Genomic DNA, 14140 nt, shown 5'->3' with positions numbered 1-14140 from the left:
GATTGTCGTTTGCCTATTCTTGACGATTTGCAGAAGTTTTTTGAAGTTTGGGAGTATACGAGTATAGTATACGTACCTACTCCCCCTTTTTTTTTACGAAAGAAAAACGGTTGAACCGATACTTTGAAGGGTTGTGTACGTTTCCTCTCCTGATGTTTGGAATGATCGATAATTCGGGACGATTTATAGACGACGCTTGGACTGTGATTTGGTTGTTTCCACGTTGACGACTTGGGATATGTCGGTTCCGAGAAAATTGCCAGAAACGAATCGGTTTTAAGACGACGTTCATGTCTCTAACTTTTTCTCTCTTTAGGAAGCGAGCTTGATATGCGTAGCGATCGTTTCTCGACTTTTGGAGAGTTTAGATCGGTTTGCAAGATCTGGATGAACAATTATGGAACAATATATCGAGACAGGAAAAATCGCTTAAAACTTAGTTCGCTAGACTATCCGCCTAGATTTTACGTTACCTAAAGTTCTATGGCAGCCTCAAAGTAATTTCCTAAGAAAATTCCAAGTCTGATTTCAAAAATTTCAAGTCGGAAATACCTTAGTTCTCTCGAAGATGCAGTTTTGTCCCTTCTCAGTTTTGCGTGCTCATTTCCGTTTCCTATTCTCGTGTATGTTCGCCAATTCCGATATTGGTGTTTATCCTTTGAAACTTGACATTTATCTTCCGAACTTGACTGTTATCTTCTCCTAAGATAAGACGTCGATTTTTGTAAAAAGGTTCAACGTAATCGTATAGTTAAGGCGGCTAAGGTGTTAAGTTAACCATTGCCGTTTTATACGATTAATCTGAATCCATGCGAGAAAATAGGTCTTTGCGTTTTTTTTTTATATCGTAAAGTCTCAATGGTAACTTCAATCGAGGCGAAACAAGAGACGTTTCGATCGAGATTCGAAAGTGAACGCAAAGATGGAGGTAGGGTGAGCAGAAACAAGCCAAGGAGTTTAAGATGAGGTTTACTTGTTTTTGTCGTAAAATCTCAACGGAAACTCCGATTGAGACGAAACGAAAAGCGTTTCGATGAGAATTAAAAGGAGAACGCAAAGGAGGACCCCTTTGAGGCCTGACAGATCGCTATAGCGAGTGAGGATGTCATCTCGGTCGCTACAGCGAGTGGAAGGGAGCCGAGACGAGTCCCACTTGTTTTCGTCGTAAAATCTCAACGGAAAATCCGATTGAGACGAAACGAAAAGCGTTTCGAAGAGGATTCAAAGGAGAACGCAAAGGAGGAACCCTTTGAGGACTTACAGGTCGCTACGTAGCGATTGACAGTCTGACAGGTCGCTACGTAGCGAATGGAAGCAAGCCGAGAAGCGTCCTACTTGTTTTCGTCGTAAAATCTCAACGGAAACTCCGATTGAGACGAAACGAAAAGCGTTTCGATGAGGATTCAAAAGACAACCCAAAGTAGGACCTTTCTGAGGCCTTACAGGTCGCTACGTAGCGACTGACAGTCTGACAGGTCGCTACGTAGCGAGTGGAAGCAAGCCGAGACGAGTCCCACTTCTTTTCGTCGTAAAATCTCAACGGAAACTCCGATTGAGACGAAACGAAAAGAGTTTCGACGAGGATTCAAAAGAGAACCCAAAGGAGGACTTTTCTGAGGCCTTACAGGTCGCTATGTAGCGACTGACAGTCTGACAGGTCGCTACGTAGCGAGTGGAAGCAAGCCGAGAAGAGTCCTACTTGTTTTCGTCGTAAAATCTCAACGGAAACTCCGATTGAGACGAAACGAAAAGTGTTTCGACGAGGATTCAAAAGAGAACCCAGAGGAGGACCTTTCTGAGGCCTTATAGGTCGCTACGTAGCGACTGACAGTCTGACAGGTCGCTACGTAGCGAGTGGAAGCAAGCCGAGAAGAGTCCTACTTGTTTTCGTCGTAAAATCTCAACGGAAACTCCGATTGAGACGAAACGAAAAGTGTTTCGACGAGGATTCAAAAGAGAACCCAAAGGAGGACCTTTCTGAGGCCTTACAGGTCGCTATGTAGCGAGTGGAGAGTTGGCTTGAGCTCGGTCACTACGTAGCGACCGAGCTGTGTGCATGCTTGGTCGCTGCGTATCGATCGAGCTTGGCTTGTCCGCGGTCTGATTTCCATACTCGAGCTTGTCCGCGGCAGATTTGGATACATGTCTGTTGCCTTCGGACAATCGGTATTTAGTGGTTCGATTGAGATTTGGACGATATTTTACTGCAAGGCTGTTCATAAAGATATCTTTACGAAGATTACTTTTCGTAAAAACGGTTATGCTGATTTTTACGGACTTTCAGACATTGATTCCGTCGTGACCGATTTTGACCCCAACAATCCTGATCCCAAATCAAGTCATACAAATCCGAGGTTCCATTACCCTAACCATTCTATCTAGATCTATGAAACATTGCTAGATCATACCTTTGCCACATCCACGGAGCTTGTTAGCACATTGTCCCAACTGACTTAACTGTTTAGTTAGCTCATCCAGCTAGCTGAGCTGAACCACTTCACTTGAGGTTCCATATACTCTCTCCCAGCTGATAGAGCTGCGAGGTAGCTTCGCCCAGCTCCCCTTCTACTCGTACAGCTCTCTTATACCTGCATAGACTCTTACCTTTGGTACTTAGTTATTCAGCCAACCATCCCCACATGACTCAGAACTGATGAGTCTTTACACTTACCTAACCGGCCATGGAACCATGTCCCAATAAACCCGATCAATCTCGCTCTTACAACTGGTGCATCCTTTGATCAATCAGATCAGACACCTTGATCCATCACCTATTGATTAGGTCGTCCATCCTTTCCCAAGATTAGATCACACACGGCCTTCCTTGAATAAATACACCAGCTCAATACTTGTGGTCCATGCCAACAAGTACTAGCCTTACTCATCTCCTTTGCTTGATGTTGGTTCCAAACGAATTGCACCTTGCACTCCACATGGTTCCTCATGTACTAGGACCCCCATTTTCTCCTCCATGAGTCGGATCATTGATTCACACAATGATCAGAGCCAACACACACCATGATCCACCATGGATCACCATCCAATGAGTGGCATCTACCTTCCATCCCACATGGATGAGTTAGATCAACAAAAATCCGCTCTTATCTAAGGGTCCTGGATCCTTAGTGTACATCCCAACATATGGTCTTCAAGGGGCGTGCCTTACTTGGCCCTAACCGCACTACAAGAGACAGAACCATAACTTGAAAGTAATTATAAAATCGGTTATCTTATACATGATCTGATTAGATCATGTGCCTCCTCTTATTGTGTTCAGCCATGCATCTCCAGTGCACGCCTATATCAAACCTTATCATATACTTTCAGTATTGATAAGATATCTCCATGGGTCGCACCCATGTTCCCTTCCTTTGATCTCCCATCAAACCGATTTCTTCACTGCATCCGCCTTCAAGGCTGTCCATGCCATTGGGAGTGGAGTCCGGCCTTCTACCTTCTCTCCTGACCATTTTCGGGTTTTCCCAAGACATAGAGGAAGCCTAAGACGTGAACATCCATGATCAAACACCATCACAGGGTCGTTCCCAACTCCCATGAAACTGCCTTCCCACACACCTCTCACCTTAAGGCTCTCTTGGCCTTAGGAAGTGGAATCCGGCCATACTTCTTCTTCCATGACTATATGTGTGTGTTATCAGGACCTGTAGGATGCTTTGGGTTTTAATAACAGGAATCAAAACCCATCAAAGGGTCGTTCATAACTTGCTCTTTGATCTCTCCCAAAACTGCCTCTTTATGGCCTTCACACCACTCTTGGGGTTGGATGTTGAATCTGACCAACTCTCTGTGTTTTCTATGTTTTTCTTTGTGTTTCAGGGTGTAGGAGGAAGCCCTGGCGTGCCTGCAAAAGGCAGGGACTTGCCTGCCTTTTATAGAAGAAGAGGTGGTTACTTCTCAACCATTGCATCCTTTCGGTTTCAATTCTGGCCATTGATTTAATCAATGGTCCAAATCACACCCATTCGCCTATGGCAGTTACCAGACGTCCTGAGCCTGCTTATCCACTCCTAGACAAGTCACAGTGAAGCCCTCACGGATTACCCAAGCCCATGGCGCAATCCCAAGAGCCCACCAGCTCATAGCCATCCTTGGCCAACCAACCAGCCCGGTGACTGCCCGAACCTGTTCTACTGGTCCGAGACCTGAACACTCAGTCCAGCTGAGTTGAGCTGATCCCCAGCTGACCCAGCTGAGTGAGCTAGTCCATACAGCTCAGGGAGCTGACACACTCTACTTGAGCTCCAGCCGAGATTTGTTGCTTGCATCGCCTAGCTGCTTGACACTTCGTCCAGTGTGGTTTCTTCATCTTATTCAATCCTTATAAGTCCCTTGGTCTATTTCCATACCTAGACTAAGTTTTCCCATGATCCATGCTGACTTACACTTGGTGAGCTACCTCCCAGCTTCACCATTATATCGTTTAACTACCATAACACTCGACCAACTCCTTTGAGCTTGTCTAAAACCTGTTTTGGTTAAGTCTCAGCTGTCTGATTCCCTTAACCATGGTTTTGGATCATGACATGCTTGTCTTTAGGTCATATGACCTTACCGGTGCGTCTCCTTGCACCATGGCTCGTCCCGGACGATCCTATCCAGAATCGGGGATGCTACAAGTCTCCCCCACTTGAGATGGATTTGTCCTCGAATCTAGTGGTGCTGATTTCCTGCCTCAAGACCAAAGGTTCCAACCGAACTCTTTGTATCCGGAACATGGAGCATGCTCGATTGGTTCTTCTTAACAAATTTGTTGCATCTCCCTCCTTGTTCCTTCTCACTGATCACGTCTTGATCATCATATATACATGTCTCCCCCACTTGCTAGAGATTTAACCTAAATCTTATCAAGTGGTCCATCCAGCACCCATACAATGACATGACTTGTGTCACTGACCCAACTCTCCAGGTTGCGGTCCTAGTAGACACCAAGTCCATATCTCATTTTAGAATGTCGTCTACTATAGACTTTATTTTTTTTCGGATCTGAGTCCATGACTAGATCAAATTCAGTCCCTAGGAACATACTGCATACTCAAGTCTTAGTAGATTCAACTGATCTCCAAGCCACTCGATGCACCAGCTAAGTCCTAGAGAACATGTTCCAATCTTTAGGCTGCTCACTCTACCATGAGTCCTAACAGATTTTTCTGTTTCCTTAAGTCCTTTCCGGACACTAAGGCTTATGATTCCAGCCACCAATTACTGGATCATTTCTTAACTGACCACATCCTCTCCCAGCTTGGCCATATTGCGATCTTAGTCCCTACAAGATTAAACCGCCTCAACTTGACTTCTGTCAAAACCAGACTTTGTCATATTTTGATCCTGGTCCATTTAGGACGTGATCATATTCCAGTCCTGGTCCACTCAGGGACTCAAACGTCACACCCCGATCGTAGGTCCATCTCCGAGTAGGTCATGTCCTGATCCTCATCCTTTGCCGGAGTTGATCAAATTGAGGTTCTGGTCCACTCCAGGACTCAACCGTCTCACCCCAACCATAGGTCAATCTGCGACTTGGTTGTGCTGCGATCCTCATCCCTCACTGGACTTGATCAACTTCAGCTCAGCCATCTCGGCAGGAGCCATACAATAGGGACTTTTGGACATTGGGGCCGTCCCTGGTTCCAGTTCTGCTATGTTCGGATCAGCCCTATCTGGGGGAATGCTCTGTAGCGCTCGAAACATGTCCTCGAACTCACTGACCAGCGGAATCCCGTCCGGGTGGTGATTGTGGCCAGTAAGCCTCACAACCCTTCTCAAGCATCCTTTCCACTTGGATTGCTGATATTACTAAGCGTCCAGAGGTCGAACAAATACTTTGGAACCTGATTGGGGATCCACACCCACTCTCAAACTGCACCCTGCCCCGATGACAATCCAAGGTGGCCCGATTCTTTCCAACCCAGTCCATGCCTAATATCACTTCGTGTCTCTTTAGGCGGACACAACCAAATCATAGTCCATCCTGACTAGATTCCATTTGTACTCGTCCGAGTAAGCCAACCCTGGTCCTTCTCTGGACTCGATCGCATACCGAACCTGGTCCACTCCCCCCCAACATTTGGTACCTAGTTGAGTAGGATCTCGGTTTGATCACACATTTGGAAAACATCCCATATAATTCTCCAAAGTGTCACACTTCTGTGAACGTCTCATACCATTCACAGGAGTGTTTAAAATATACCTCAATCCTCATCATACTAAGATACGTAACATCATGTTCTTTCTGTGGTCCAATTCCTCTTGGAATTGATCCATTCCATTCAACTCGATCTAAGGAATCCTACATTGACTTACACTGAGTCTAAGCTGATCCATCTGATCACAAGCCCACTCATGTACTAGCCATGTATCGTCTCCCTTAGACCAATATGAACACCGCATATGCTCACTCGTTTAGAACGGCCACCAGGGAATAACCCTCTAAGAGAGTACTGCACGTTTCTTTCAACCTAAGCCACTCTCTGGTCAATGTTACCTCCCTTATCCAGGTCGTCCATACAAAGATCTTGCATTGCGTCCATCGTCCAATCTGCCTATTACCTCCAAAAAACTAGATAACTAACCTTTCTGTTTTCAGGGTCTTGCCTTTGGAGAGGGCATCTTGGCTAAGCCGGCTCATCTTGGAACTCCCCCGTTCATAAGAATGTAACCCAATCTTACCTCAACTCTCTCTTGGCTCTCCATAGCTAAGGTTCCAAGTCATCTCAGTTTTCAGAAATAATTTTGGTTTGGAACTCAACATCTTTGAGCACTGTCCTTAACAGGATCAAGCATGCTCTGATACCAACTTATAAGGCCCCGACCCGCCTGCCTAAGCCGCGGTCGATACCTCACGTCGCTCGGTCCATACACTGACCGAACCTCAAAATTTTGCCCTTTATCTATATTATCGCCCAAAGGCGAGGGCTAACTTAGACTTTAGCTTAAGACTACATTAGTCATTTCCTATCTTAGATCATTTCAACTCATACGCAGCGGATATTATTGTTGGGGTCAAAAACGGTTACGACGAAATTACCATCCAAAAATCCTCGGAGATCGTATTTCCGAAAGAGTCAGTAAAAGAAGAGATGTAATTTTCGTAAAAATAACCTATACGAGGTTTTTACGAAGAAGTATCCTTCGGGATTCAAACCGAACAAACCAAGCTCGGTCGCTACGTATACACGCCGTCCGGTCGCTACGTAGCAACCGAACCCTAGCCAAGCTCGGTCGCTACGTAGCGACCGAGCGATCGTCCCGCTCGGTCGCTACGTAGCGACCGAGCTCGAGCCAAAGCTCAGTCGCTACGTAGCGACCGAGCGATCGTCCCGCTCGGTCGTTACATAGCGACCGAGCTCGAGCCAAATCTCGGTCGCTACGTAGCGACCGAGCGATTGTCCCGCTCGGTCGCTACGTAGCGACCGAGCTCGAGCCAAAGCTCGGTCGCTACGTAGCGACCGAGCGATCGTCCCGCTCGGTCGCTACGTAGCGACCGAGCGATCGTCCCGCTCGGTCGCTACGTAGCGACCGAGCGCTCGCCCCGCTCGGTCGCTATGTAGCGACCGAGCTCAGCCAAGCTCGGTCGCTACGTAGCGACCGAGCGATCGTCCCGCTCGGTCGCTACGTAGCGACCGAGCTCAGCCTAGCTCGGTCGCTACGTAGCGACCGAGCGATCGTCCCGCTCGGTCGCTACGTAGCGACCGAGCTCAGCCAAGCTCGGTCGCTACGTAGCGACCGAGCGCTCGTCCCGCTCGGTCGCTACGTAGCGACCGAGCTCAGCCAAGCTCGGTCGCTACGTAGCGACCGAGCGATCGTCCCGCTCGGTCGCTACGTAGCGACCGAGCGATCGTCCCGCTCGGTCGCTACGTAGCGACCGAGCTCGAGCCAAAGCTCGGTCGCTACGTAGCGACCGAGCGATCGTCCCGCTCGGTCGTTACATAGCGACCGAGCTCGAGCCAAAGCTCGGTCGCTACGTAGCGACCGAGCTCGAGCCAAACTCGGTCGCTACGTAGCGACCGAGCGATCGTCCCGCTCGGTCGTTACATAGCGACCGAGCTCGAGCCAAGCTCGGTCGCTACGTAGCGACCGAGCGATCGTCCCGCTCGGTCGCTACGTAGCGACCGAGCGATCGTCTCGCTCGGTCGCTACGTAGCGACCGAGCGCTCGCCCCGCTCGGTCGCTACGTAGCGACCGAGCTCAGCCAAGCTCGGTCGCTACGTAGCGACCGAGCGATCGTCCCGCTCGGTCGCTACGTAGCGACCGAGCTCAGCCAAGCTCGGTCGCTACGTAGCGACCGAGCTCAGCCAAGCTCGGTCGCTACGTAGCGACTGAGCGATCGTCCCGCTCGGTCGCTACGTAGCGACCGAGCTCAAGCCAAAGCTCGGTCGCTACGTAGCGACCGAGCACTCGTCTCACTCGGTCACTACGTAGCGACCGGGCTCGAGCCAAAGTTCGGTCGCTGTGTAGCGATTGAACCTTTCCGAACATCGATACGACACCAGTCCATGCATTCTCGTCAAACCTTCGAATGCTATCTCCCGAGGACCGTGGCAAGCTCAGTCCATGTTTCCCGCTATTCTAATTCATCGATTAAACTTCGCGGATTAGAAACCGCGGAAAACTCGTAGTAAACGTGTCGAGTCGGAAGACGGCCCAAAGGGACCTAAAACACGATTCGAAGCCCATCCTACGATTTTCCTAACCAAAAGCCCGTAAACCACAGCATGGTTTACGCTTGGCCCACGAGGAAGGATAAATGTCAAGTTTCCGCGGATAAATACGGAAGTTTTGAAGATAATTATGAAGATCGGGAAAAATGGAAAATCTCCATTTTATGCTATGACGGCTTAAGGGCAGAAGAGTAAAAGCGTAAACCGACCTTGGAGCTAGTATATAAGGAGTCCTAGGCGAGGAGCAGAGGGGAGAACATTTTCAGAGAAAACTTAGCACTTAGAGCAATTTAGGCAATTTTCCGTTTTTGTTATTTCGAGCTGCGACTCAATTAGGTTTTGCAGTCTTAGGGTTGCTAGAACTAGGAATCTCGCCGACAGCTCTCGAGCCCAGGCTTATACCTTGTTGTAACGCTCATACGCAGATTCGGAATAAGATCTACTTTGCTCTCTTTTCGATTTCTTATTTTTATCGTTGTTATTCTCGTGTTCTGATTGCTTGACGTGTGGTAATTACCAGATATCCGGGTCCTCTGGGAAACTAGAGTTTTCTTAGTTTCCTTATTTAAACGGATACCGACAGTGTGAATTTCGGTTCCCACAGTTTGGCGCTAGAAGGAGGGGGATACACGGATCAATCTAACCCGCAAAAGCCACACACAATCAGACATGTCAACCAACGATGCGGATAACGTGCAAACTCCTCTTAATGGAGGCAGCGGCACCGATCTCCACACTCCAGTAGCGGACGTATCCGCGGCCAACGCGCAAGCCAACGCCGCGACGCTCGAGGAGTTCAAAAAGATGTTCGCCACCTATGAGAAAAGGTCGGAAGAACAGGATAAGCTCGTGAATACCTTGACCAAACAGGTTGAAACCTTAACGGCAAGGACCCGAGCTATCCGTCCCCGCGGAACCACCAAAATCCGCGGGAAAAGGCTCGACTTCGCCACCCCACTCGATAGAACAGGACTCGCGCGGGAACAACCTTCCAGACAAAACCCTAGCGAGAAATCTCCCGTCGAAAAGGGGAACCCTGAAAATCTTCCGCCCCCTGCAAAGGACTCGGAGGATAACGAAGCCGAACACATTGACCTGGATCCTAGCGATGTCTCCAACGATACCGACGAGGATGTCGACAAACATCCAAGAAGGACAAGAAGCCGATCCGCTCGGGAATGCTCCCCGTTCGAAAAACCAATGACGGAAGAAGAAGAAGTCGCCTATTGGAACGAACAAGAGGAACTAGCCGAAAGGCAAACCGAGCTCACTCGCAGTAAACGCCGACAGGCTCGGAAATCTACTGACGAGACATAGGATATCCGCGATCTTCGCGACTACATCACTAAGACTGCGGCAGAAGTGAGAGCCGTAAAGTCTCAAATCCATCATGCTACTAGTGCTGCCCCCGAGATTGATCGACTGCTGGAAGGAGCTCGAAAGACCCCCTTTACCAGTCGCATTTCGGACATGAGGGTGTCCGATCCGGGAAAGATCAAAGTACCGAAGTACGACGGTACGGCCGATCCGAAAGCGCACCTTCAGGCTTTCCACATCGCGATGGGAAGAGCAAGACTGAAGGACGGCGAAAAAGATGCCGGCTATTGCCGCCTGTTCGTCGAAAATCTTGAAGGAGCAGCGCTCGAATGGTTCGCACGCCTTCGTCGTAACACCATCGGGAGTTTTCGACAGCTCGCATCAGAATTCCTCAAACAGTACTCTGTATTCATAGACAGGGAAACCTCCGATGTTGACCTCTGGAGTCTCTCCCAGAGGGAAGACGAACCCCTCCGCGAATTTATCAGTCGGTTCAAGCTGATAATGTCCAGGGTCAGCGGGATAAGCGACAAAGTGGCCATCGACGCGCTGAGAAAGACGCTCTGGTACAAGTCGAAATTCAGAAAATGGATAACTCTCGACAAACCACGAACGATCCAGGACGCCCTCCACAAAGCAACGGACTACATCATAGTCGAGGAAGAAACTAAAGTCTTATCGCAAAAACATAAGCCGGCAAGACCATCCTCGAAAGACGCAGATCCGAAGGGGAAAAAGAAGAACTCTCGTAACTACAAGTACGTCCATCACGAGGGGAAGATCTCCAAGGGGCATAACTATGCGATCAGTTCGGATCAAGGCCGCACCACGGGAACACATGGACTCGCAATCAAGGGTATGACGAAAACACCTTCTGCGAGTTCCATCAATCCCGAGGACACTCCACGACCAATTGCAAAGTCTTGGGAGCAAGACTGGCCGCGAAGCTACTCGCTGGAGAGCTTTCGGAAGTAACTAGCGTCAAGGATCTCATCCTCGATTCTGATCGGCCTCCAAAGACGGATAGAAATCCGCCCGCTGAAAAATCCCCTCAACGAACCATCCTGGGATAAACGCAGTAGGAGGCCGGATGACAAAGGGAACGATAACAATCGTCGCAGAGTCAATATGATAATCGGAGGATCACAATACTGCGGCGATACCGTGTCGGCCATCAAGGCTTACCAACGGAAGGCAGAGTCAAGTGCAAATTGGCCTACATGGTCTCCTCCTCGAGACGGCCAAAGTTGCTCGATCACCTTCACGGAGAAGAAGCCGGCGGTTATCGACCAACCTCACTGCGACCCGCTCGTCATAGATCTCGTCATACGAGATTTAGAAGTCGGAAGGGTACTCGTCGACACGGGAAGCACGGTCAACGTAATCTTCCGCGACACTCTCAAGCGGATGAGTATCGAACTCGGAGAAGTAATTCCGACGCCAAAACCGCTCACGGGTTTTTCAGGCGAAGTGTCGATGACTCTCGGATCAATCCAATTGCCAGTCATGGCCAAGAGATCACAAAAATCGTCGAATTCGCGGTAGTCGATCATCCCGCTATCTACAACGTAATCATGGGAACCCCATGGCTCAACGCCATGCAGGCAGTTCCATCAACCTACCACCTGGGTCTCAAGTTCCCAACGCCGAGCGGAGTCGCGGCCATCTGGGGATGCCAAAAACAGTCGCGACTATGCTTCCTCGCGGAGCATAAGTTAAGGCAAATCACGCTTCCACAAACGGCAAACGCGCGAAGATAGATCGATCTTCAGCCAAAAGCGCCCGGGAGAAGACGAAGTAAAATCGTCTATCAACGCAAACGCATCGGACGTCGAAGCTCGACATAAATCCGAAGCCCACGCAACAACTCAACCGGAACATCCGGAAAATAGCGTCGACCCAGCCACGATCGACACGGTCAAGGCGGACATCGCGACATCTACCGCCGAGTAAGAACACTCGCGGCATGAAACAGAACTACGAGATGGCTTGATCCTCGAAAGGGGTACGTAGGCAGCTCGTCAAAAGACGAGTTCAGCTATCCCCCTCTCTAAAAAGGGGGGGGAGTGGGTGCGTATACTCGTATACTCCCACTTAGAAAAATCTTCATTATTGTAATCGAGTTTTTAGAAACTTCAACTTTTACTACAATATACGTTGTCCTTTTCTTATGAAAACGTTTACGTAAAAAACAAAGAACTTCAGGACACGCCTGAAAACGTAAGACTCTTGTCTGCGGCCCCTTCCGGCCCAAAAATCGTAAAGATTATCATCTTTCAAACAATACACGCATAATCCTCGAAATAACTGCGAGACGTCGCAAAAGTTAAAATTCGAGGACAATGCTAACAAATTGTCCGAACGCGACCACCAAAAACCTTACACCCCGTTCGTCGATTGGCCCCGACGAACACGCCAGCCGTCTTAAACAAACGCAATCCGATCACTCTTTTGATCTTTAAAAACGTCCAGCACAAGGACAAAAGCGCGCTACAACAAAAAATCCGAAATTTTGGTTTAGCACTTCCAGTTGAAGAAGATGCTCGATTCGTACCATACAAGTCATATAAGCCGAGAACATATCGCGGACTTTAAATCGGTGCGAGTCAGGAAGAAATCGCAACAGGAAAAACGATAGCCGGCTAGTCACCGCACAAACCTTAACCGAAAGTAAACCTAGGTCTTGCCCTAAACCCAACGCTCTGGTCTCAAACATCTCAAGGCATGATATCTAAAAGATACGAGATCATAAACCATGTCTCTCCGTTCGTATCTCAATGTTCTCGAAAATCGTAAAGACAGATAAATTTTTACGAAAATCACGAACGAACCAACAGATTGAACGTCTAATTAGAACTACATACGAGACGGCAACTCGTATTTACTTCAACCCTACTCAGGAAAACTCGAAACAAAACATTTATCATATAAATAAACCGCGTAAAGCGGCAAGGGATTCAAAGCCACCAACGGCCAGTCCGGAAATACAAATACGGCCATCTAGGCCTAAACGAAATCCAAATTCAAAGGGCCACATTCGGCCGAAAACAAGGATAACTGATCCATCCCTCATAATCCAAAGTCAAAGTCCCCGGACAACGAAGCACCAAACGCATCCGCGGGACGATCCACTTCCTCGCCACCATCGTGAAAATCGATCGGAACCTCCTCGGTATCAGGGGAAACCGGGATGGAATCCCAGAACCCTTGAATCCTCTCGTCGATCGGAGAGATAAGCGTCTCAGCGTGGGCACGGTCACTCATCCCACTCTTCATCAAGCTCATTTCCTCTTCAAACACATAGTCATCGGCTCGCGTCCTCCAAAGACTTCCGACCGAACCACGGCACTCGCGAAAGTCACCCACCGAGGTAAAGGCATTCTTGAGGTTCCCGTACTCAACCTGGAACTGCGATGCACGAGTCTTCATCACCTCGACGATTTCTCTTTTGCCTTTCCTCTCCGCTTTACGAACAGCCCGCGCATGATCACGAGTAAGCTGCGCCTCTCGCTCCAGCATCTCGCCTTGCACGCGAGCGAGATCCCGCTCCGCTTTCTCCGCCTTGAAGCGGTAGACCATGGCTTCTCTATGGCCCGCCTCAATGGCCGAGCCCAGCAAGCTCAGGCCCTGCAAAATCGATTGGCATGTTATAAATATATACATAGGACAATCACCAAAAATTCTCAAAAAAAAAACTAACCCCATTGATGATGCGAGATCCTTCCGCAACGACTCTCGGCCTCGCCGATTCTTTCGTAGGAGGAGGAGCATCAAAACCCGATGGCAGCCCAGCAAAGAAATCATCGAAATCCGGAATAGGGGCCTCGCTCGAACCGCTCCCGTCGCCGTAAGCAAGGTTCGGATCCCATCCTGGAAGCATAGAGTCGTCCATCGAAAACTCTATGTCGCCAAGATCGACATCTTTTCCCTTCCAAGAGCTCGACTCCGGCGCAGCTGTCGGAGCTTCGACGGGATTCTGGTCGTCGGGTTCGGAGTCGCTTCCCGTGTCCGCATCCAAAGCAGGACCGGGTTCCACGAATCTCAGTGCCTTCCGAACCCTCTTCGGCGTAAAAGAAGTCCAGAAGAAGGGACCATTCCTGAGAAGATCCCTCACCGAAATGATGTCCTCGGGGGAACGGAGCAAA

At 49.0% G+C, this 14140-nt stretch overlaps 1 long non-coding RNA gene across 1 annotated transcript in view; it reads right to left on the bottom strand.

Annotated features, from left to right (window-relative positions):
* Positions 1 to 2119: 2119 nt before the first annotated feature.
* The window catches only part of LOC117128137, a 43447-nt gene continuing 31426 nt past the window's right edge, over positions 2120 to 14140 (bottom strand). Inside the window, exon 3 of the long non-coding RNA XR_004451330.1 lies at positions 2120 to 2964. This is a non-coding gene — a long non-coding RNA (uncharacterized LOC117128137). The remainder of the gene's footprint in view (positions 2965 to 14140) is intronic.

The sequence above is a fragment of the Brassica rapa genome, chromosome A09, assembly GCF_000309985.2.
Source record: "Brassica rapa cultivar Chiifu-401-42 chromosome A09, CAAS_Brap_v3.01, whole genome shotgun sequence".
Taxonomy (NCBI): Eukaryota; Viridiplantae; Streptophyta; class Magnoliopsida; order Brassicales; family Brassicaceae; genus Brassica; species Brassica rapa.
Note: the sequence above shows the minus strand (reverse complement) of the source record. Positions and strands in the feature narration are given on the sequence as shown.